The 26,324-nt window shown below is 45.2% G+C and overlaps 1 pseudogene; it reads left to right on the top strand.

The window, feature by feature from the left end:
• Positions 1 to 256: 256 nt before the first annotated feature.
• Positions 257 to 5,459, top strand: LOC120652229 (annotated as a pseudogene).
• The last annotated feature ends 20,865 nt before the right edge of the window (positions 5,460 to 26,324 follow it).

Genomic DNA, 26,324 nt, shown 5'->3' with positions numbered 1-26,324 from the left:
ACATTTTTGAGTGGTTATTCAAAAATATTAGTACCAACTACCAAGTGAAAAAAGCCTTTCCAATCTCAATTGGTTTTTTTTTTCTGAGCCACCCATCCCAAGCTGGACCAGACCGGGGCGGCGGGGCCGTTCATTGTCTCTGTCGTCGTCCAAATAGACTTGCTCAAAATCACTCCTCCAGCCACATCCAAACGGCCCACGGGCCAAGCCCAAACCGGGCCCACGTGTAACGCCATTGCCTAGTCGCCGCCGGTCGATGGCCGCCGCCGCGCTCGCGCATCTCCGCCCTCCGGCGGACACCGCAGAAGCTTCCTTGCGCCGCGCCACCCACTACGTTATCCTTCTTCCGCCCAGCGACCGCCTCGTCTCGCCGCGCCGCTGCCTCCCCGCCTTCATGGGTCCTTCTGGCGGTGTCGAGGTGACGTTGGGGGTGGAGGTGGCGCGGAAGCGCGGGCTTCGGCCTGCTCCGTCGGTGCGGCGCCGCGGGCGGGCCGGTGCTGGTGCTGGGGCACCGGGTGAGTCGATCGCGTCGCAAATTTGGCGGGTTATAAAAGATCGAATTTACAGTTGACTGGTCATCGGTCAAGCAGACTTTTCTTTTTCCTGGTAAGGTTGCAGAGTAGATGGAATAGTTTTCCATCACTAATTTAGCATGTGCATACAAATCCAACGAAGCTGCTTTCTGAAAGCCGATTCATATAAACCCTTAATGAGCACGAGGCAGTTGGCATTGCAAATCAGGCTCCATCGGTTGAGCTTTTCTTGCTTTGTAACTAAGACAAAAAGTAGCTCAACAGTTGACAAACTTAAATACCTTTTGATTTCTTATTGCATCTAGGCTAGAACGTTCTCGTTGCAAATTCTTTATTTCGTCAGCTTGCCTGTGCTCTTCATTGGTTGGTGGTTTTGTCGCTTTGATGCTTGCTCAGAACTCTGATACTTGAATATTAATTCGATTGTACCTTAGCATTGATACCTTATGTTTTAAGTTTTAACATCACCTTTCCTTTTTGCAGAATAGTGTCAGCTTGTTCATCCTATTCGTCAGCTTCATTGCTACCTCTGCTTTCGCTGAATCTGATATAAACAATCTATATGCTCTGAGGCATGCAGTCTCTGAATCAAAAGGCTTCCTTCGGGACTGGTTTAATTCAGAAACTCATCCATGCAACTGGACGGGTATAACTTGTGAAGGACAGAGCACTGTTGTGGCCATAGAACTGTCATCTGTGCCACTCCGTGTCCCTTTTCCATTATGCATCATGACATTCCGGTCACTTGGTTGCCTCGACCTAAGCAGGTGTGATTTATTTGGTATGATTCCAGAAGCTCTGGGAGATTTGCAGAATCTCCAGTACCTGGACTTGAGCAATAACGAGCTTACTGGGCCCATACCTTTCTCGTTATATGATTTGAAGATGCTGAAGGAAATAGAGCTAGACGGAAACAGATTATCTGGACAATTGAGCCCTGCCATTGCTCATCTTCAGAACCTCACTAAGTTATTGATATCCAATAACAGCATCTCTGGAGAACTTCCTCTGGAGCTGGGCAGTCTGAAGAACCTAGAGGTCCTGGGCTTTCACGAGAACAGATTCAATGGATCGATACCAGAATCTTTTGGAAATCTGACTCGGCTCTTCTACCTTGATGCAAGCAAGAATAAGCTCACTGGATCAATATTTCCTGGAATAAGTGCATTGCAGAACTTGCAGACACTTGATTTCTCTTCAAATAGTTTGGTGGGGCCAATACCGAATGAGATCACTCATCTGAAAAATGCTTGAGCATTTATCTTTGGGGTTCAACAATTTCGCTGGAGGGATTCCAAAAGATATTGGTAACATGAAGCACCTAAAGAAACTCTCTCTGTGTCAATGCAACTTATCAGGCACCATCCCTTGGTCAATTGGTAGCCTTAGAAGCTTAAAGGAACTTGATATATCTGGCAATTACTTCGATTCGGAACTCCCAGCGTCTGTTGGTGATCTGGGGAATCTGGCCACCCTGATTGCAAGGAAATCAAAGCTCATAGGGAGCATACCCAAAGAACTTGGTAACTGCAAGAAGCTTACTTTTCTACGTCTGTCGTTTAATGGCTTTACTGGCTGTATTCCTGAAGAGCTTGCAGGCTTAGAGGCTATTGTCCATTTTGAAGCAGAAGATAACCGACTGTCCGGTCCTATTAGTGATTGGCTTCAAAAATGGGGAAATGTTGTTTCTGTAAACCTGGCAAACAACAAGTTCAGTGGTTCTATACGTCCCACCATATGTCAAGCCAAGTTACTGCAGACATTCGACTTGCATTGTAACGATCTCACGGGGAGTATCGAGGAGGCATTCGAGGGATGCAAGAACCTGGTTCATCTGGATTTGCAAGGTAACAATTTCAATGGTGGGATACCTGAATACCTGGCGGAGCTACCGCTCAAAACATTGGAGTTGTCTTACAACAGATTTACAGGAGTGTTGCCCGGCAAGTTGTTTGAATCATCAACCATTTTGGAAATGAACCTCAACAATAATATGCTTACTGGCCATATCCCTGACAGGTGACAGCATTGGTAAACTCCACAGCTTGCAGATGTTGAAAATAGGCAGTAACTGCTTGGAAGGACCTATCCCACCGGCAGTTGGTGCACTAAGGAATTTGACAGAAATATCTCTTGATGGGAATAGACTATCTGGGAGCATCCCGCAAGAGCTCTTCAACTGCAGAAACCTAGTCATGCTAAACCTGAGCTCTAATAATCTGACCGGACCCATCCCGAGATCCATATCGCAGTTGACTTCGCTCACTGGCTTGGTTTTGTCTCACAACCAGCTCTCTGGTTCTATTCCTGCTGAGATATGTGGGGGATTCACGAACCCAACTCATCCTGACTTAGAGTATGTTCAACATCATGGCTTACTTGATCTCTCATATAACGTGTTGACTGGTCGTATCCCACCAGCGATCAAGAATTGTGTTATTCTGGAGGAGCTACACCTGCAAGGTAACTTGCTGAATGGATCTATTCCTGCAGAGCTTGGTGAGCTGAAGAATATTAGAATTATTGATGTCTCTTTAAATGCATTAGCTGGACCTATGTTTCCTTGGTCTGTGCCATTGCTCACCTTGCAAGGCCTTTTTCTGTCTAATAACCACATAACTGGTAATATTCCTGCTGAGATAGGCCGCATTCTTCCCAACATTGCTGTTTTAAACTTGTCTAGTAATGCATTTATGGCTACTCTACCCCAATCTTTACTATGCAGCAAGACCCTGGACCGTTTAGATGTCAGTAACAATAACCTGTCTGATAAAATCCCGTTATCTTGTACTGGTTATGAAGAATCATCGAGCATACTGGTCTTGTTCAATGCAAGCAATAACCATTTCTCAGGGAGCATAGATGAGTCTATCTCAAAATTCAGACAACTGTCTTATCTCGATATCCACAACAATAGCCTCACCGGAAGTTTACCATCAGCACTGTCCAATCTCAGTTTTTTGGGCTATCTTGATATCTCAAAGAATAATTTCAGTGGTGACATCCCTTGTGGTATATGCAATATACCAAACATCTCTTTCGTCAATTTCTCTGGCAACAATGATGGCTTCCATTGCTTATCAGATTGTGATGCATCAGGCATTTGTGCTGCTGATAGTGTCAACTGTAAGGGGGGCCATAGCCCTTATGTAATTCTAAGAGTACTGGGCATTTGTGTCACTGTCACCATTGTCACTGTGGTTCTTCTGGTGCTTTTTCTGAGATGGAAGCTGTTGAGAAACAGGCCATTGCCCCTTGTACCTGTCACTGCCAGTCAATCCAGGGTTACAATCGAGTCAAGCTCAAGGGAACCTCTGAGCATCAATCTTGCTACATTTGAGCATGCACTGCTGAGGTTTACCATAGATGATATCCTGAAAGCTACTGATAATTTTAATGCAGTGCACATCATAGGTCATGGTGGCTTTGGAACTGTCTATGGGGTAGCGCTCCCTGAAGGCCAGAGAGTCGCGATAAAGAGGCTTTATGGTAGCCACCAGTTCCTTGGTGACCGTCAATTCCTTGCTGAGATGGAGACCATTGGAAAGGTGAAGCATCATAACCTTGTTCCCCTACTTGGCTACTGTGCTTGTGGTGATGAGTGTTTCCTAATCTATGAACACATGCATCATGGGAGCCTTGAGATGTGGCTGAGGGACCGAGGAAATACTACTCCTAAAGCAATTGGATGGCCTGACCGTCTCAGGATCTGCCTTGGTTCTGCCCGCGGGCTCATGTTCCTCCACCATGGCTTTGTTCCCCATGTCATCCATCGGGGCATGAAGTCGAGCAACATTCTATTGGATGAGAACATGGAACCGAGGATCTCTGACTTTGGCCTTGCAAGAATAATCAGTGCGTATGATACTCATGTTAGCACCATCGTTGCTGGCACACTTGGCTACATCCCCCCAGAATATGCACTTACAATGAAATGCACTGCCAAGGGGGATGTCTACAGCTTTGGCGTTGTCATGCTGGAGGTGCTCACCGGGCGGCCACCTACAGGACAAGAGGTGGAAGAAGGGGGTGGGAATCTTATTGACTGGGTGCGGTGGATGATTGCTCAGGTCGGGAGGGTGAGCTGTTTGATCCTTTTTTACCAGCTTCAGGTCTGTGGCGGGAACAGATGGTGCGTGTGCTTGCTGTTGCTTTGGAATGCACTGCTGATGAGCCATGGAAGAGGCCGACCATGCCAGATGTAGTGAAGGGCCTCAAGATGGCTCAGCTGATGAAACCTGAACCTGAAGACCTCCAGGTCCAGGGACGTGCGGTCCAGACATGATCTTGCCACACACTGCTGCCTACTGGTATGTTTTTATTTGTGTATTAAGTGCTTCATGGGAATTAACAGTGCTAAACTCATGCTTCTTTAGTGAGGAGGAGATCTTCTGGCTTGCATGTAGTCTTACAATGCTAACATATAACAAAAGTTTTAGTATATTAACCTGGATTAATGAAGTCTGCAGCAACGTTCATAATATCCTATTGCAATAGCTTGGGATCTTTGGAGCATTAGTGCTAGAATACTGCATTTTCATACAGGATTAGCGCTTATACTGTAACCTATACTACCTTGGACAGCAGTATGCTAGTATTTATCATGTGATTTTGTGTTTGCAGCCTGTACTTCCTGGAGATCAACCTACCAAAGGAGATGAGCTTGGAACATACAACCACACCCTACAACTCTTCTTCCGTTTCACAGCGTCATCTGAAGTGGACAGTTCGTCAGTCTGTCCGGCAAATGGGCATGCATGTGTTAGGGCAAAGAGAATAAGGCACCAGACAGGAACATAACTTCGGGCTAGATTGGTGCGCTAGCAACATGTAATGTGTATGCTGTTGTACTTGTCCCGTGCTTGGCCATTTAACGATGAACGGCAACTTGTCGTCGGGTAATAAATTTTATTTTGGACTATGACATCCTGATCGCTGTATTATTATTTTGTTGCGCCTAGCTGCCTGGACTTGTCGAGGCAGACTGTTGCAGTGGCCCCGTTTGGATCGAGGATTTGCGAAGTATTTTGTTGGAATCTGTACTACTTCTCCTGAAATTGCCTGTCAGTAAGCGACACTCCTAAATTTTAACTCTATTGCAGTCCCTGCAGCCATGGAAAGCTGTAGATTGCTGTTAAACAGAAGCTTCATTTTACTCTGATTGCATCCCTCACCGTGTTAGCTAGAAAAGTGGTCGGGTAACAGCATATCAGAAAGACTGTTGCTTGGCAGTTGGCACAATGAAAAGTGTGTAGTAATTTCCACTGTTAAAAGTGCGTACAGCGTACAGGTAGGACCGCTATGGTCTATGGACAATGGAGGCCAGGTTACAAGTTCAGCACACACAGGTTACAGGTACAAGGCCTCTCTGGGCAGAGTAGGAAGCTCCCGGTTACAAGTTCAGGCTCAGGTTAGCTGCGGGGCTGCGGCAACTGGCCTGGCGGCGCGAGTCGTGACGGGAGCTCAGGCTCAGGTTAGCTGCCGCCTGCTGAATCGGGGAGTGGAAGTTTGGACGGTTTCATTTCATGGGTGGCAGATGGAGGGAGTACTAGGCAAAACTGGACATCATCCGAAGTAGTTCGTGTTAGCTAATCTGATTGATTTGTGAACTGCACGGGATTGCGGATTCGATCGGGACCTCGTTGGAGTCACACACTTGAAATCTGAACACCAGCGAGGCGCAGCCGTGCAGGGTTGGTCTGAAGAAACGTAGCTGAACTGACGAACTGAAAGAGAGTGTCCGGCACACACTGACACACAGATTACAGAAAGGTGGTGATTGATGGGGAAGAAATCTGAATGCTATGTTTGCCTGGAGCTCGAGCGCATGGCTCAAAGCACACTTGAAGCGACCAGGAGGGCTTTGGCGGTTTTAGCACCGAACGAACGTTAGGAATTATTCCAAAAAAATAAACAAATTCAGTGATTTTCAATAGGAACTGAAGCCATGGCATATAATGAATGTGGCTCTTTAATTTGGCAGGGTTCCGGGTCAACGTTTTTCTCTTCGATTTCTTTTAAAAATAAACAAAATCATCAAATTCTATAGAGTATGAGTTGTTTACTGCTATAATAAGGCAAAGTGAAATGAATGTCCTGCTAAAAATTAAATGGTTTATAATAGCAACAATATTGTGAACAGCGTGACATCACAAGAGCCCGCAATAGGGAGCATGCCGATGAATATCCCCATCGGGTCAGGATGCCAAGCCACTCACTTCTACATACCTGCACGCTCTCCTCTCGCAGTCTTGCTTTCGCCCTCTGCATCACCGACGCAGCTGGAGAGGAACTTTTTGGCTGAAGAAGCGAACAAGATCGTCGACATCCAGCCGCTCACTCCATTTCTTGGTATTGCTACGAGCTGCTCTTCTTAGGTACTTGTTGTGCATGTGTTCTTCACTTGTAGTGTGTAGTCCGCTCGCTTGTGCATACTTGGTTCAAATGTAGTGTGAAGTACACTTGCTAGTTGTGCGTACTCCGCTTGCTTATGTGTAGTCCGCTCACCTTGCGTGCAGTCCTTTCTTTCAAAGATGGTAGCATAGTTCTTAATTATTTACTTTCTTCATTTCTTGGGTTATTCTTAAAATTACCATATAGGTTCGTATGAAAAAATAATCAAATTTGGTGATTTTCAATGGAGCAATAATGAGGAAGAACCGAAGGCGTGACATATAATGAACGTGGTCCCTTTAATTCGACAGGGTTCCGGGTTTTCAGATACGTTTTTTCTTTGATTTCTTTTTAAAATAAGCAAAATTATCAAATCCTATGGAGTATGAGTTGTTTACTGCTATAATAAGGCGAAGTGGAATGAATATCCTACGAAAAATTAGATGGTTTATCCTAGCAACAGTATTAGGAAATTATCGAGTGGCGAGCAGGTGAACAACGAGACACCACGAGAGCCAGCAGGGAGCCTATCGATAAATAGACCCACCGAGCTAGGATGCCAAGGCACTCACTTGATTCCTGCACGCTCTCCTCTCACAGTCTTGCTTTCGCTCACTGCATCACCAGCGCAACTTGAGAGGGATTTGTTGGCTGAGGAAGCGAACAAAATTGTCGACATCCAACTGCTCACTCCATTTTTTTGGTATTTCTATGAACTGATCTTCTTAGGTACTTGTCGTGCATGTGTTCTTCACTTGTAGTGTGCAGTCCGCTCGCTTGTGCGTACTCTGTTCACACATAGTGCATAGTCCACTCGCTAGTTGTGCATACTCCGTTTACTTATGCGTAGTCTGCTCGCCTTGCGTGCGGTCCTTCCTTTCAAAGATGATAGTATACTACTTAATTATTTACTTTCTTCATTTCTTGGATTATTTCTAAAATTACCATATGGATCATATGAAAAAATAAACTAATTTGGTGATTTTCAATGGAGCAATATTGAAGCCATGTCATATAATGAATGTGGTCCCTTTAATTTAGCAGTGTTCCGAATTTTCGGATATGTTTTTTCTTTGGTTTCTTTTAAAAAAATAAAATTATCAAATTCTATGGAGTATGAGTTGTTTACTGCTATAATAAGGCGAAGTGAAATGAATATTCTAAAAAAAATTAGGTGGTTTATCCTAGCAATGATATTGGAAAATTACCAAGTGACGAGCACGTGAGCAACGTGACACCACGAGAGCCAGCAGGGAGTCTATCCATGAATACCCCCACCAAGCTTGGATGTCAAGGCACTCACTTCATTCCTTCACGTTCTCCTCTTGAAGTCTTGCTTTCGCTCACTGCATCATTAGCGCAGCTGGAGAGGGACTTGTTGTCAGACCGGAGCCACGTCAGGTATCAGTACTGTATATATTGGAAATATACCCTAGAGGCAATCATAGAGATGATCATATTTGATTGTATTCATGATTAATAAAGTGTTCATTGAATATCCATAAAAAGTACCTTGTATTGATTAACGATTATGTGAATTATTTGTGAAACTCTTTACTTGTATGGATATTCTAAAGATGTTCTTAGTGGAAGTTCATGCATGGACACTCATGAATATTAGACTAGCACGTGTATTAGTTGATGACTATGTTTCACAGATCATGGACTGAACAGACTCAACATAAGAGATGGTGATTTCTCATTACACAATATGTACATTGTGTCCTTAGACCTAAGATTGTCGCATATACTCAAGATGTGAATTGACTTACTTAGGAGCCATCAAACGCTACTCCTTAACTGGGTAGTTATAAAGGTGGTTTTCGAGTTTGCCAAGAAACATGCTGTGAGACATGGACAGTCGAGATGAGATTTGCCCCTCTCTACCTGAGAGAGATATCTCTGGGCCCCTCAAGTGATTCAGATCAAGAAGTGCATGGCCATGCAAAGGTTAAGAGTTAATCAAGGATCTGGATCACGTCATCGAGAAAGAGAGGTCAGCTTAGAGCAAGACTAAATATCGTGAGGCAAAAAGAACAACATGTATATGACATTGTGACGGCTCGTCTGATATGATCTTTGCGTGCGTATAGGAGTTGACATGTCTTGCTAGAGGCCGCTATCTACTATTGGGTCGTGTCTATTCGCATGTGAGCCCATATGATCACACAATCAAAGGGAAAGAAGCCTGATAAGGATGAGATCCAAGTTAGACTGGGTTTTGGTGCACTAATAGACCTCGTCAGGCCCAAAAGGGGCACCTAAGGTGGGGCCCAAGGGGAGCCCACCTAGGGGGCGCCCCTAGGAGCTATAAAAGCAGGGGGGGGGGGGCGCCCAAGGGGTCTAACCCTAGCCCTTATCCTTGGCCGCCGCCCCCTCTTGTTTGCCGCCCCTCCTGTGCGCCGAAGCCCTAGGTTGCTCTCGCGGATCTAGTAGTCCAGAGCGCGATGCTTCTTCCCGTACATGTGGATACCTTAGAGGTGCCGCATCTGCTGCACAAGGACGAGCCGTACGTGAGGAGGTTCTCGCAACTGCACTGCCGGGGACTAACAAAGAGTTGAAGAGTTGGAAGAGGAGAAGTTGACTTTCGCATCGGCAATAATGCAAGAGTTGCTGCTGTGGCCGTCGGGACGATGCAACTTCACCTACCGTCAGAATTTGTCTTGGAGCTTAGTAATTGTTATTTTGTTCCTAGTTTGAGTCGAAACATTATGTCTCCTTCATGTTTGATGAAGGATGGATATTCTTTTGCGAGTGAAAATAATGGTTGCGCCATTTCTAAGAATAATATATTTGTGGCTTTTGCGTCCATTGTGAATGGGCTATTTGTTTTAAATCTTGATGATTCGCCTGTCTGTAATATTAATGCTAAAAGGCCTCGGCTTGCTGATTTGAATCCTACCTACATGTGGCATTGTCATCTCGGTCATATAAGCGAGAAACGCATGAAGAAGCTCCATTCGGATGGACTTCCAACTTCGTTTGATTTTGAGTCATACGAGACATGCGAAGCTTGTTTGCTAGGCAAGATGACCAAGACGCCATTCACAGGTTTTTCAGAGAGAGCATCAGACTTACTGGAACTCATACATAATGATGTGTGTGGACCAATGAGCTCGACTACTAAAGGTGGATTCCAATACTTCATAACTTTCACTGATGGCTATGTCTACTTAATGAAGCATAAGTCTGAAACCTTTGAAAAGTTCAAAGAATTTCATAATGAAGTTAAAAATCAGTGTGGCAAGAAAATTAAAGCTTTACGATCTGATCGTGGAGGCGAATATCTGAGCCACGAGTTTAGCAGTCATCTAAAGAGTTGTGGAATTGTTCCACAACTTACGTCGCTTGGAACACCTCAGAGAAATAGTGTGTCTCAGTGACATAATCGAACTCTGTTGGACATAGTTCAATCAATAATGAGCCAGTCGAATCTACCGTTATTGTTTTGGGGTTACGCTCTAGAAACAGCAGCTTTCACATTAAACAGGGTGCCATCTAAATCCGTAGTTAAGACACCATATGAGATATGGACTGGGAAGAGTCCCAGTTTGTCTTTTCTGAAAATTTGGGGCTGTGAAGCATTTGTCAAACGTCTGCAGTCTGACAAGCTTGCACTCAAATCGGATAAGTGTATTTTCGTGGGATACCCAAAGAAAACTTTAGGGCACTACTTCTACAACCGATCCGAGGGTAAAATGTTTGTCGCTCGAAACAGTATTTTTCTAGAGAAACAGTTTCTCAAAGAAGAGAAAAGTGGAAGAACGGTGCAACTCGAAGAAGTTCGAGATGAGCCAATAGGTTCAGACTCTACAAGTTGTGGCAGAACCGCCTAAATTATCCCGGCTCAAGTGCGTAAACCATCACCATAAAGGCAACAGGAGGGGGAGGAGCTCGCCGGCGACGCGTGGAAGCCAGCGCACGGCGAAGTAATGGCCGGGAAAGCCGGGAAGGCGCTCCACGGCGGCGCTGTCGGTGGCCGGCGGCGAGAAGCAGAGCAGGGAGGGGGAGATGGTCATAAGGGCGATTTTGCAATTTCCAAAAGTTCCAGGGACCTTTCTGTAAACAAGCAATAACTTTTAAACTAAAACTCAAATGAAAAAGTGCCCAACATGAAAGTTGTTCAATTTTTCAAGAGCTACAACTTTGATGTTGTGCAAAAATTTATTTGACCAAAGGATAGAGAGCTAAATTTGAAAACACAAGAGGGATTTTAAATTCTACGAATTTTGTCTTTTTCAAAGCAATTTCACTTCAAATGTAGACCTTCAAGCAAAATTTGATGCCATGCAATAAATGCACTGAAATTTTGCACAAACACCCTCCATAAAAGCTATAAACACAAATAACTTTATAAAGGACCTTACATAAAATCATAATTACACTTATAACCTTTCATAATTACAAAAAGACCCTTTTCACTTAAATCGAGCACACAAAGTATAGCAAACCTACACAATTACTGTGCAGGCACCTAATTAAAATACTGTGTAAACACCCGGGGTGTTACAGCCTTCCCCCCTAACAGGAATCTCGTCCCGAGATTATAGTAAGAAAAGGGTGCAACGACTTGGTACCTGGACTGGTTCTAAGAAAGTCGGGAAAGTTTCTTTGGAGAAAATTTTCAGTTTCCCAAGTAGCTTCTTCTACAGTATGCTGATTCCACTGGATTTTGTACATTTTAACTTTCTCCCTTCTAGTACTTCTTTCTTTTGTGTCAAGAATCTTGATTGGATACTCCGTATAAGATAGATCGGATTCAATCTCGATATCCTGTGGTTCAAGGATTTCAGTAGGTACCCTGGTGCACTTCCGAAGTTGTGATACATGGAAGACATCATGAACGGCGGCAAACTGAGATGAAAGACGAAGTCGGTAGGCAACGGGTCCACAAGTTTCGATAATTTCAAATGGTCCGATATATCGGGGTGCTAATTTCCCTTTTAAGCCAAAGCGTTGAACACCTTTAGTAGGAGATACTCGCAAATATACAAAGTCTCCTACCTCGAATTGTAAAGGATCTCTTCTTTTGTCTGCATAACTTTTCTGTCTTGATTGGGCTGCTTTAAGATTAACCTGGATAACTCTGACTTGCTCCTCTGCCTCAGAGACTAAATCTGGCCCAAAAATTTTGCGTTCCCCAGCTTGTGACCAATTCAAAGGAGTTCGACACCTTCGACCATATAATGCTTCAAATGGTGCCATTTGCAAGCTGGATTGATAACTGTTATTGTAAGAAAACTCTGCCAGTGCTAGGCACTTAACCCAATTCTTGCCATATTGAATAACACATGCCCTCAACATGTCTTCAAGGATTTGATTGATTCGTTCAGTTTGCCCATCTGTTTGTGGATGATAAGCTGAACTACGAATCAATTTTGTTCCAAGGGATTCCTGCATTTGCTCCCAGAAACGTGCTATAAACTGAGGCCCACGATCAGAAATAATCGTCTTTGGAATGCCATGTAAACGAACAATCTGATCGAGATAAATCTCTGCGTACTTCTTGGCAGAATAAGTGGTGTGTACAGGAATAAAATGAGCGGTCTTGGTGAGTCTATCAACGATTACCCAAACAGAATCATGCTTATGAGGAGTAGTGGGTAAACCAACGATAAAATCCATACTGATGTCCTCCCATTTCCAGGATGGAATAGATAAAGGTTGGAGAGTACCAGCTACTTTCAAATGACTAGCTTTAACTCTTTGACAGACATCACACTCAGAAACATATCTGGCGATCTCTCTTTTCATTCGAGTCCACCAGAAATTTTGTTTGAGATCATGGTACATCTTGGTACCACCGGGATGAATCGAAAATTTCGAAAGATGTGCTTCATCAAGGATTTGCTTTCTAAGCTCATGATTCTTGGGTACAACTAGTCGAGATTCAAACCATAAAACTCCTCTATGATCCACTCTGAAACATTTATACTTTGCTTCACCTTGTGATAACTTTTCCTTGATGACCTTGATACCCTCATCATGTAATTGCCCCATGATGATGCTATCATGAAGTGTAGGCTCAAGGGATATATGGTTCAAACTTCCTTGAGGTACCATTTCTAGGTTTAACTTCATCATTTCCTGGCATAGAGTTTCATTGAATGGTTCTACAGATAGACAATGGCATTGTGACTTGCGGCTGAGTGCATCCGCAACCACATTAGCCTTTCCTGGATGATAGTGCACTTCTAGATCATAATCCTTTATTAACTCTAGCCAGCGTCTCTGCCTCATGTTGAGATCAGCTTGAGTAAAGATATATTTGAGGCTCTTATGGTCAGTGTAAATATTACAGTGAGTTCCCATAAGATGATGTCTCCAAATCTTAAGAGCGTGAATAACAGCTGCTAACTCTAGATCATGGGTTGGATAATTCTTCTCATGATCCCGGAGAGCTCTTGATGCATAAGAGATAACCCGGTTGTCCTGCATAAGCACACAACCAAGTCCCGTACCCGATGCATCACAATAGACATCAAAAGGTTTAGTACTGTCCGGTGTAGACAATACTGGAGCGGTAGTTAATCTTGCTTTGAGAGTTTGGAAAGCTTCTTCACACTTATCATTCCAAACAAACTTCACTCCCTTCTTCAATAACTCCGTCATAGGCTTGGCTATTCTGGAGAAATCAGTAATGAATCGACGATAATATCCAGCTAAACCAAGAAAACTGCGAATTTGATGAACTGAAATAGGAGATTCCCAATCCATCACTTCTTGTACTTTAGTTGGATCAACAGATATACCATCACTGGAGATAGTGTGACCTAAGAATTTCACACTGTCCAACCAAAATTCACACTTGGAGAATTTGGCATAAAGATGATGATCTCGTAATCATTGGAGAATGATACGCAAATGTTCAGCATGATCTTCTTCATTCTTGGAGTAGATCAAGATATCGTCAATGAAAACCACGACGAATTTATCCAGCTCCGGCATGAAGACTGAATTCATCAAGTACATAAAATATGCTGGGGCGTTGGTAAGACCAAAAGACATAACCAAATATTCATATAGTCCATATCTGGTAGAGAAAGCAGTCTTTGGAATATCACAAGGCTTGATCTTTATTTGATGGTAGCCAGAACGAAGATCAATCTTAGAGAAAACCTTAGCTCCAGCTAACTGATCAAACAGAATATCAATGCGGGGAAGAGGATACTTGTTTTTAATAGTGACCGCATTGAGTGGTCCATAATCAACACATAGCCTCAAACTATTGTCTTTCTTCTTCACAAACAGGGCTGGACATCCCCAGGGTGAAGAACTTGGACGTATAAAACCTTTGTCAAGAAGGTCTTGGAGTTGGACTTTCAATTCTGCTAATTCATTTGGAGGCATTCGGTACGACCTCTTAGAAATAGGGGCGGTACCGGGTTGAAGTTCGATAACAAACTCGATGTCTCTATCAGGAGGCATTCCAGGTAAATCATCTGGAAATACATCCGCATACTCCCACACAATAGGGATATCCTCAAGTTTAATTTCTTTTGCGGTATAAGCACAAGAGTTAATGTACTCTCGTTGTGGTAGATAGAGTATGGTGGCTCCTTGATGTGGTGAATCTATCTCGATAGCTCGGGAAGAGATATCTAATAGTACTTTATGTGTAGTCATCCAATTCACGCCTAGAATAACATCCATGCCTTCTAAATTTAGCAAGATCAAGTCTGTCTTTATCAATTTGCTACCCAGCTTAATTGGCACACATCTGGTGATTTGATTGGAAGCTATCTTCCCACCAGGGGTTGTTATCATAAAAGATCCCTTAGTATGACAAAAATCCAATCCTAATCTTGCTCCAAATTTGGCACTTATAAAACTATGCGTTGCACCAGAATCAAATAATATGACTGCGGGTTTATTGTGGATAGAGAAAGTACCCGTCATAACTGGTGCTCCTGCTGGAAGGTCTGCAAGAGTAGTGAAATTAACTCGCCCTTGCCGGACTTGCACCATTTGCCTCTTGCCCTTGCCCTTGTTGTTGTTGTTGTTGTTGTTGTTGTGATTAGAGTTTTGCCCTGGATTATTCCTTCTGGGTTGTGGACAATTCTTGGCAAAATGAGAAGCACTGCCGCAGTTGAAACATCGATTATTACTATTCCCACTATTGAACTGTGGGGCATTCGACCTTGGGCTAAACTGCTGCTGTTGCTGTTGCTGAGGCACTGGAGGTCTGAATCCTCCTTGTTGCTGAGGCGGCCTAAAGACAAACCTACCCACTGGGGCATTTCTTCGTGGAGGCCTTGGTGGAGTATTTTGCACCAGGCGATACCTCGGTGGCTGGGCACTCGAGGGTCCCGTTGGTGCCTTCCGCTTTTTCTCAGCATGATGTGCAGCAATACAATCTTCCTGTGTAATGGCCATATTAACCAGCTCATTATAGGTATTGGGCTGAACCAAGTTTAAACGTTCTTTGAGCTTAGTATTGAGGCCACGACGGAAACGATCACGTTTCTTGGAATCAGTATCAGCATGATGGCCCGCATATTGGCACAGATGATTGAAGGTCTGTGCATATTGAAGAACAGTGCGGGTTCCCTGATCTAGAGCCAAGAATTCATTCAACTTTCTTTCAATTAGTCCTTCCGGAATATGATGTGATCTGAATGCAGTTCTGAATTCCTCCCAAGATATGATATGTTCAGCAGGCTGCATTTCACAATAATTATCCCACCATATACGTGCAGGACCGCGAAGCTGTTGGGCGGCAAAGGGGGCCTTGTTCGCATCAATACATGGTACCGCTAACAAAGCAAACTTGGAATTGATTGTACGAAGCCAAGCATCGGCATCCAATGGGTCATCAGCTTTGCTGAAAAGTGGAGGTTGGGTACCAAAGAATTCCTGGTAACCCGCTGGTTGTGCCTCCCTTCCTCCATACTGTTGGCGTGGCTGATTTTGTTGCCCATGGACTAGCTGGCGAAGCAGCTATGTTTGCATGGCCATTAACTCGGCCAGATTCGACGGGGGTGGCGGTGGTTGCTGAGATCCACTGCCATTTTCACCACCGAAGCCATCAGGAGTTCCGCGTGTATGACCAACCATCTGTAATCATGGAAGACATCCATTAGATACATAATTCTCGCTTCCAAAATCAATGGTACATGCAATGATCATACATTTGGATAAAACCAAATCAGCAAAAAATGTAACTAGATGCGGTGTAGCACAATGTGCACAACACATAAATGTGCAACCCACAAAAATCAAAATTGGTCAGCTGCTAGATAGCTTCATGCTCCATCGCATAGAGACTCAATGCTGAGAGCAAAGGGTAAAGGAAATAATCTATCAATTCGCTCTTCATCGCTATGTGCTATGTTGCTAAATAACAGAGATCATAGAAGGGGTTGGACTAAAATTTAGTCTCACAGATTCAACATGCTAACATTTGATGAGCACATATGCCACAAAAATTTGCAACCTCTTGTATTCATCAAACGGCGTGAAAATGCACAAATAAAGAGATTTGCTAAGTAGAAAGATTATGATTTCCAAACTGGTAGTCGCTACTTATATTACATCCAAAGCAGCCTTGTTCTTACAACCTAACATCGCTTAACCTTACCACATATAATACAGCAAGTGGTACTCCTCCCTAAGGCTATTTTACAAAAACATCTTCCCTATATACATATGATACAACAAGAGAACACAACTATCTAGGACAAGTCTAAGTTGCCTAGAAGTCGTCGAGGTTGCCCACAGAAGAGGCACTGCCGGAAGAAGAGTCGTCCGGCTGAGGGTTAGGCTCAGCAAGTGCGTGCTCTGAATCTAAGTCAGATACTCCCTCAATCTCTTCTGGGTCCTCCTCTGCTGCTGCAGGCTCAGCTGGGGCATCTAGTTGCTCCTGGAGCATACCAACATGTGCTAAAGCGTCAGCCCAATCTGCTTGCAGCTCATTCACCTGCGCCTGAAGAAAACCGATAACTGTGTTGCGCTGCTCTATCTCAGCACCATACTCCATAGCCTGATGCTCAAACTGTGCAATAGCAGTATCCCTCCCAGCAACGGCATCCTGAAGTCCCCCAATCTGAATATCCTTCAGACGAAGGCCTCGCTGAAAACTCTGGGCCAAGTCTATCACCTGGTCCATGTGTCGCTGCTGAAGTATCTGGTAGTGAGACTGGGCATTCATATATCTGACTACTGCCTCAATAGTCTCATCCGCTACATCACCAACCAAGTGCCCAAAGTGTGTGACCCTGAACAGCCACTCTGCATTGCCAGCACTGACTGCTGGAAACAAACCAATAGGATATGCTGCTACCTCCTCAGGATGGTGCTCACAAAAAGTGGTGATAGCATTGAGAGCTGCTTTCTCAAACGCATCCACAAGACGATACCCAATCACCTCAATCTCAATTGGTGGCCACTCCAAGGTGGGGTGCTGAGGAATGATCATCTTAACTCTGTTCTTCTTAATTCCATCCTCCGAAAACTGGCGTCCCGTGTACTGGGGTGGATCTGGGTAGTGGAAGATACGAAGTGAATCCCAAAAAATCCTCGGAAAACCCTCCCAGTACAGACAATCGGTATGAGCATTTCCCTCCTCATCCCAAAAGATCTGGGAACAAGTCGCCATCTGAATCAAAAAGGATTCAAATGTGAGTAATACAATTATCTCAAGACTTCTCAAATAAAGCTTTAAGAAGACTGCGGTAAAACAAATGTGATTCTAATTCACAAGATGATATGATTCCAAACTCAAAGAATAATAAACCACAATCGGTACTGGTTCATCATTTGAGATTCTAAGGAATGAAAAGATCCTTATAACAACAAGATGGGGCTTAGGAGGAAGGCATGACTTGAAACCATATTTTTCAACCAAGAAGGTCTAAGCATTTAACAAGCATGCTCCTAAAATCAAAATTTCACTCACTCATGTTTTAAGCACACTAACACTTATCTTATAAGGATTCATACTAGAAATTCTTTAACAAGCTCATGTAGCAACTTCAACTATTATGAACCAATCAAACATTAACCAATTATGCATGCACGTCCTGTTCGTTCCTCACAAGATAAACAATTGCCAACTATCGTTGGGCTTACGTGGTTAGCACGGTGGCATACATAAATACGGCTCTCCCTATATAGCTAGTCGATACATTCTAACCGTTCTTATCTTATCGAATCGTGGTTAGCGTACCTGCATAAGATTGACAGAACATAAATATATAACCCCAATGAACCTTTCATGCCAGCACCCATGAAAGCGTTCCCAGACATTACCGCTCACTATAGAAGCGGCAGCCATACAATTTCCGCCGTATGGCCAACGTTAACATACGCTACTTAGTGGCGTATTCACGAGTTCCTTTACTCCCAATATAGTCGACCGAGATCGGTATATTGGCAGCAGCTCAAGTAAGTCACTGCTTGAGCGCAGCGTTCGGTTCACATCGCCGACGGGAAGGTCAGACTCCCTCAGCTGACTGAGTACACTTTACTCCCAATATAGTCAACTAATAGTCGGTATATTGGAAGCACCTCAAGTAAGCCACTGCTTGAGGGCAGCGTTCGGCTCGCATCACCGACGGGAAGGTCAGACTCCCTCAGCTGACTGAGGATCCTTACCATCTTACCTCACGTAGGTGCGTCGTTACAAGAATTAAGAGTTGCTTGTGAGTATGGTTTGACAAAATATAAAGTGCTGGAAGTCAGATAACATAAACCATACAAAACTAACCACCTAGTAATTCCCATAAATTCCTTAGGACTTTACGTTCTAAACACAACTCTTAACGAATCCAACGTAGTTTTCCGAAATTCTTTATGGTTCCCATTTTATATGGAAAGCAATTTTTAAGGTTCCAACACCTCTGGTATATGCTTGTAGCTCTGATGCCAGCTGTGGCAGAACCGCCTAAATTATCCCGGCTCAAGTGCGTAAACCATCACCATAAAGGCAATAGGAGGGGGAGGAGCTCGCCGGCGACGCGTGGAAGCCAGCGCACGGCGAAGTAATGGCCGGGAAAGCCGGGAAGGCGCTCCACGGCGGCGCTATCGGTGGCCGGCGGCGAGAAGCAGAGCAGGGAGGGGGAGATGGTCATAAGGGCGATTTTGCAATTTCCAAAAGTTCCAGGGACCTTTCTGTAAACAAGCAATAACTTTTAAACTAAAACTCAAATGAAAAAGTGCCCAACATGAAAGTTGTTCAATTTTTCAAGAGCTACAACTTTGATGTTGTGCAAAAATTTATTTGACCAAAGGATAGAGAGCTAAATTTGAAAACACAAGAGGGATTTTAAATTCTAGGAATTTTGTCTTTTTCAAAGCAATTTCACTTCAAATGTAGACCTTCAAGCAAAATTTGATGCCATGCAATAAATGCACTGAAATTTTGCACAAACACCCTCCATAAAAGCTATAAACACAAATAACTTTATAAAGGACCTTACATAAAATCATAATTACACTTATAACCTTTCATAATTACAAAAAGACCCTTTTCACTTAAATCGAGCACACAAAGTATAGCAAACCTACACAATTACTGTGCAGGCACCTAATTAAAATACTGTGTAAACACCCGGGGTGTTACACAAGTGACGCTAATGTAGCTGAACAAGTTGAGGTGCCTATGGCAAGGGATGCACTACCACAACCACGAAGGTTGGCAAGGCTCCGCCGAGCACGAAAATTATTATTGTTAGACAATGATGAGCCTGCGACATATGCAGAAGAGATGGTAGATCCTGACTCCGTGAAGTGGCAAGAAGCCATGGAATCCGATATTGAATCCATGAGGGAAAATCAAGTTTGGAACTTGATTGACCCACCTGATGGTGTCAAAACCATAGAGTGCAAGTGGATCTATAAAAAGAAGAAAGATATGGATGGAAATGTTCACATCCACAAAGCTCGACTTGTTGTAAAAGGTTTTCGACAAGTTCAAAGAGTTGACTATGACGAGACGTTCTCGCCCATAGCGATGCTTAAATCTGTTCGGATTATTCTAGTTATTGCTGCATATTTCGATTACGAGATATGGTAGATGGATATCAAAACAGCTTTCCTTAATGGAAATCTGACCGAGGACGTGTATATGATGCAGTCCGAGGGTTTTGTCGATCCAAACAATGCTGGAAAGATATGCAAGCTTCGTAAATCCATTTATGGATTGAAGCAAGCATCTTGGAGTTGGAACATTCATTTTGATGAAGTAGTCAAAGGGTTTGACTTCATTAAAAACGAAGAAGAGGCTTGTGTTTACAAGAAGGAAAGTGGGAGCTCTGTTGCATTTCTAATCCTGTATGTGGATGACATATTGCTGATTGGAAATGATATTCCTATGGTTGAGTCCATAAAGACTTCACTGGAAAATAGTTTTTCAATGAAAGATTTAGGGGAGGCAGCATACATTCTGGGCATCAAGATCTATAGAGATCAAGAAGACTTATAGGATTAAGACAGGATACTTATATCAACAAAGTGTTGAAACGGTTTAACATGGAAGAGGCGAAGAAAGGGTTCTTGCCTATGTCACATAGCATACATCTTAGTAAGAGTCAGTGTCCTACGACAACTGATGAGTGGGGTCGCATGAGCAAAGTTCCATATGCTTCGGCAATTAGATCTATTATGTATGCAATGATAAGTACCCGTCCAGATGTTTCTTATGCTCTAAGCGTTACAAGCAGATACCAGTCTGATCCAGGTGAGAGTCACTGGACAGCTGTGAAGAACATTCTTAAGTATTTAAGAAGAACTAAGAATGCGTTTTTGGTCTATGGAGGTGAGGAAGAGCTCGTTGTAACGGGTTACATCGACGCTAGCTTCCAAACTGACAAAGATGATTCAAAATCCCAATCAGGTTACGTGTTTACTATAAATGGTGGTGCTGTTAGCTGGAAGAGTTCCAAGCAGGAGACGATGGCCGATTCTACGACAGAAGCCGAATACATCACAGCTTCTGAAGCTGCGAAGGAAGGTGTTTGGATAAGGAAGTTCCTTATTGACAACATAATACTTAATTATTTACTTTCTTTATTTCTTGGGTTATTCCTAAAATAATTATCATATGTATTCATATGAAAAAATAAACAAATTTTTGAATTTCAATGGAGCAATGAGGAAGAATTGAAGCCATAACGAATGTGGTCCCTTTAATTTGGCTGGGTTCCTAATTTTCAAATACGTTTTTTCTTTGGTTTCTTTTAAAAATAAACAAAACTATCAAATTATATGGAGTATGAGTTGTTTACACAATAATAAGGCAAAGTGAAATGAATATCCTGCCAAAAATTAGATGGTTTCTCCTAGAAGCAATATTAGAAAACTACCGAGTGGCGAGCACATGAAGAGTGTGACACCACGGGAGCCAGCAGGGAGCCTATCCATAAATACCACCACCGAGCGAGGATGCCAAGGCACACACTTCATTCCTGCACGCTCTCCTCTCATAGTCTTGCTTTCGCTTACTACATAAATGGCGTAGCTGGAGAGGGACTTGTTGGCTGAGGATGCGAACAAGTTTGACGACATCTAGTTTCTACTCGATTTCTTGGTATTGCTATGAGCTGCTCTTCTTGGATATTCGTCGGGCATGTGTTCTTCACTTATAGTGTGTATTCCGCTCAATTGTGCGTACTTGGTTCACATATAGTTTGTAGTCCGCTCGCTAGTTGTGCTTACTCTGTTTGCTTAGAGCATATCCAAGAGTTTGCTATATTTTACTTGTCATATCTTGTGTTTTGCTAACTTTTAAAAAGATATGCCAAGTAAAAAAGAGCTTATCTCCAACAGTTTGGCATAATTCACTTGCCAAATTCAGATCTAACTTACATCAGGAACCCTGAGAGAAAAACAAAATTATATTTATGCCCTTCCACCTCTTGAAAACTTAAATCAGGAACCCTTCTCTGTTATTTATTTCTTTTTTCACCCTCCCACCTGACTAGAAACCACGATGCCAACCGCGCGCCGCGCGCGTATATTTACGCGCTGGAGGCTGGTTTTTCTCAAGTTGCCAAAAATTGCCAAGTCTTTTGCCAAACTGTTGGAGGAGTATTTTTAACGTTTTTGCCAAAAATCAAAAATGACAACTCGATTTGCCAAACTGCTGGAGATACTGTTATGCGTATTCTGCTCGCCTTGGTTGTAGTCCTTCCTTTCAAAGATGATGGCATAGTACTTAATTATTTACTTTCTTCATTTCCTGGGTCATTCCTAAAATTACCATATGCATTCATATGAAAAAATAAACAAATTTGGTGATTTTCAGTGGAGTAATGAGGAAGAATTGAAGTCATGGCATATAATGAATATGGTCCCTTTAATTTGGCAGTATTACAGATTTTCGGATACATTTTTTTCAGTTTCTTTTAAAAATAAACAAAATTATCAAATTTTATGGAGTATGAGCTGTTTACTGCTATAATAAGGCGAAGTGAAATGAATATCCAGCCAAAAATTAGATGGTTTATCCTAGCAGCAATATTGGGAAATTATTGAGTGGCGAGCACGTGAACATCGTGACATCACGAGAGCTAGCAGGGAGCCTATCGATAAATACCCCCACCGAGCCAAGATGCCAAGGCACTCACTTCATTCCTACGCGCTCTCCTCTCACAGTCTTGCTTTTGCTTGCTGCATCACCAGCGCAGCTGGAGAGGGACTTGTTGGCTGAGGAAGCGAAGATTGTCAACGTCCAGCTGCTCACTCCATTTCTTGGTATTGCTAGGAGCTGAACTTCTTAGGTAATTGTGATGCATGTGTTCTTCAGTTGTGTGTAGTCCGCTCGCTTGTGGGTACTCCGTTCACATGTACTTAGTTGTCCGCTCGATAGTTGTGCATACTCTGTTCGCTTGTAAGTAGTCCGCTCGCCTTGCGTGTAGTCCTTTCTTTTAGATCTGGTCCGCGTAGATGAGGAACAACCCATGTAGACGGGTAGAGCTTGTTTGGTTGACCGGCTAACTCCGAGCAAAGTTATTCCTAAAATTACCATATCGATTCATATAAAAAAAGAAACAAATTCGATGATTTTCAATAGGGCGACGAGGAAGAATAACCGAAGCCATGACATATAATGTGTCGAGGTGTGCGAATCCACAGCCAGGTGGCGTAGTGCACCCGCCTAAACCCAGAGGGTGAGTACTCGGGGTTAGCTAGGATTAGCCCAATCTCGGTGGAAGAACGCGATGAACACAGCAGGTTTAGAGTGGTTCGGGCCGCCGGAGCGTAATACCCTACGTCCACTGTGTGTTGTATTGCTTGCGCTCTCTAGAGGTTGAGAGTAGGGTTGTTCGGAGTGAAATCGACCTTGTGTTGTGAGAGTCCTGGCGTGTCTCTGCATGTGTGAAAACTTATGGAACCTCGTGTCCGTGTGAACCTGTGTTCTAGCGGGCGTGCTCTCCCTTTTATATGTCCAAGGGAAGCACGTACACTGAGCGGGGGCCCCGACAGGTGGGCCCGGCGATGTATTATAAACTACACTTTGGCCTTCAATGCCTCAGATCCGGAGATCTTGTCGTCGGCTTTCGTGCGTAGCTTCTGACCAGGGATGGTCTTTAGCTATCCTGTCGGAGTAGAGTCTAGCCTCTGGAGCCGCGCGTCGAGGTCATGATGAAGCGCCGAACTACTGACTCAGTCCGCTATAGCAGCGTGCACTGTTGCTCCAGTTAGTAGCTGTTCATCATGAGGCCCATCCGCGCGGCGCTGAGTCTTTAATGCTTGCCTTGGTAACTGACGAGGCGCCTTGGAAACAGGCGGGCTTACCGTGTTGTCATGTCACGCCTGTCCAACCCGTGAGTGGGTATACGATGCCCTGCTCTGGCAGCGCACGCCCCAACCATCAGCATTTAATGCGGCAGGAGGGCTGGCGATCCACAGTGTGGACTGACAAAAGCTGCCCCGTGCCCAGCGGCAGCAGAGCACGCCTCAACCGCTCCCACTTAATGCGGGTGGGTGAGGGAGCTTCTAGCAGAAGGCTTGCGCCCGCGCCCGCGTCTACGTGACACGTGGTGGCTCCGGACCCCTCCCGAGCAGCTAGCTGAGCCGAGAGCTCACGGGGGTCCGGATAGGCACGTGGAGGTCCCAGACCCACCTGCGGGGGTCCGGGTCCGTGGCCACAGGTGCTAAGCATTTCCACCTCTGGGACAAGTGGTCACATCGGACCCGTCCCCGAGCGGGAAGCGGGTCCGGGACCGGCACCGTTGCTCCGGTGAGATGGAGCCGGACCCTAGGGGTCCGGCTGCTCAGCTCTTTTGGGCGTAGTTACGGATAACTACGCGAGTCTTGGCACAGTAGGAGTGGGTACCCCAGCTGCAGGGTACCGACAGAGGCCCCCGGGCCCGCCTCGGGAGAGGCAACGAACCCGCAGGTAGGGGCCACTGCTGTGAGCAACTTGGCTGCTTTTGGCGCCCAGCGGTGCGCGCCGCAAGGGTCTTGTCCTGCGTCGTCCATCCTTTGGGTCACCTGCTGCATCATCATGTTTGGCCCTGCACTTGACTCAAGGTAGATGCTTAGTAGCGTGCCCACAGGTCCCAAATCCTATTGGCTGTAATTTTTTGAGATAGACAGCTAGGTTCAGTGAACAGAGCTCAAGGGGCCGGCCTTTAGGTTAAGAGAAAGTCCGGACCTCCAGGTTTCCAGTTCTAGGTACTACGGCACTCATTCACAGGAGGTGGTGCGTGCAGGCTTAGGGTACGGAACCAGACTAAGCGGCTACACGGCTCCGGACCTCCCCGGAGAATGAGTGCGCTTCCCTGAACCTGCAGGTTCCCAGGGGTCCGAACCCCTCTCTTCCATGAGGAGTCTCGAGCTAAGTCACTAGCTAGCCAGCTCAATTCGGACTACAATCACCGCACAAGAGTAAGAAGCCACGTGGGGGTTAGCGTAAACAGAATGTGTAGATTGAAATTGGAATGTAACATCCTTAGAGGCGAACCTGGTTCGCAGAGGTCCGGACCCCTCCACGGGGGAGGCTCACCGGACTGGACCACACGGAAGTACTACCTAGTTACAAAGGAAAAGATTTTATTCCCTGCTGGGCCTCTAAGGGTAGGACTTACAGAGATGTAGAGTCGGGGGTGCGACCGGAGCCGGCTTAACATCGAAGAGAGCCACCAGAGTCGGCTTAGTGCGACCGGAGTGGGCTTTCCGCCGGAGCGGGTTTGGTGCGACCGGAGTCGGCTTTTCGCCGGAGCGGGCTTGGTGCGACCGGAGTCGGCTTTCCGCAGGAGCGGGCTTCCTCACATGAGTGAGGTATGCTGCGAGCTGGGATTTGTTGAAGCTGTGCTCCCCCAGACCTGCTTGATGACGAGCTGGGAGAGCATGACCCCCTGTCGCCATCCTGCTGACGCAGGGGCTTGCCGCGCGAGTTCTGGCCCCCGGGCGCTCGCCACCTGAAACATGGTGATGCCGAGCCGATGATCAAGCGAAAGCCAAGCACCCCTTACCTGGCACGCCAAATGTCGTGGTGTGCAAACCCACAGCCGGGTGGTGTAGTGCACCCGCCTAAACCCAGAGGGTGAGTACTCCGGGGTTAGCTAGGATTAGCCCAATCTCGGTGGAAGAACACGATGAACACAACAGGTTTAGAGTGGTTCGGGCCGCCGGAGCGTAATACCCTATGTCCACTGTGTGTTGTATTGCTTGCGCTCTCTAGAGGTTGAGAGCAGGGTTGTTCGGAGTGAAACCGAGCTTGTGTTGTGAGAGTCCTGGCGTATCTCTGCATGTGCGAAAACTTGTGGAACCTCGTGTCCGTGTGAACCTGTGTTCTAGCGGGCGTGCTCTCCCTTTTATATGTCCAAGGGGAGCACGTAAACTGAGTGGGGCCCCAACAGGTGGGCCCGGCGATGTATTATAAACTACACTTTGGCCTTCAATGCCTCAGATCCGGAGATCTTGTCGTCGGCTTTCGTGCGTAGCTTCTGACCAGGAATGGTCTTTAGCTGTCCTGTCAGAGTAGAGTCTAGCCTCTAGAGCCGCGCGTCGAGGTCATGATGAAGCGCCGAACTACTGACTCAGTCCGCTGTAGAAGCGTGCACTGTTGCTCCAGTTAGTAGCTGGTCATCATGACTCGTTGCCCATCCGCGCGGCGCTGAGTCTTTAATGCTTGCCTTGGTAACTGACGAGCCGCCTTGGAATCAGGCGGGCTTACCATGTTGTCATGTCACGCCTGTCCAACCCGTGAGTGGGTATCCGATGCCCTGCTCTGGTAGCGCACGCCACAACCACCAGCATTTAATGCGCCAGGAGGGCTGGCGATCCTCAGTGTGGACTGACAAAAGCTGTCCCGTGCCCAGCGGCAGCAGAGCACGCCTCAACCGCTCGCACTTAATGCGTGTGGGTGAGGGAGCTTCCAGCGGAAGGCTTGCGCCCGCGCCCGCGTCTGCGTGACACGTGGCGGCTCCGGACCCCTCTCGAGCAGCTAGC

This window comes from Panicum virgatum, chromosome 1K (genome assembly GCF_016808335.1).
Source record: "Panicum virgatum strain AP13 chromosome 1K, P.virgatum_v5, whole genome shotgun sequence".
Taxonomy (NCBI): Eukaryota; Viridiplantae; Streptophyta; class Magnoliopsida; order Poales; family Poaceae; genus Panicum; species Panicum virgatum.
The sequence above is the reverse complement of the archived record's forward strand: the minus strand, read 5'-3'. Positions and strand labels throughout refer to the sequence as shown.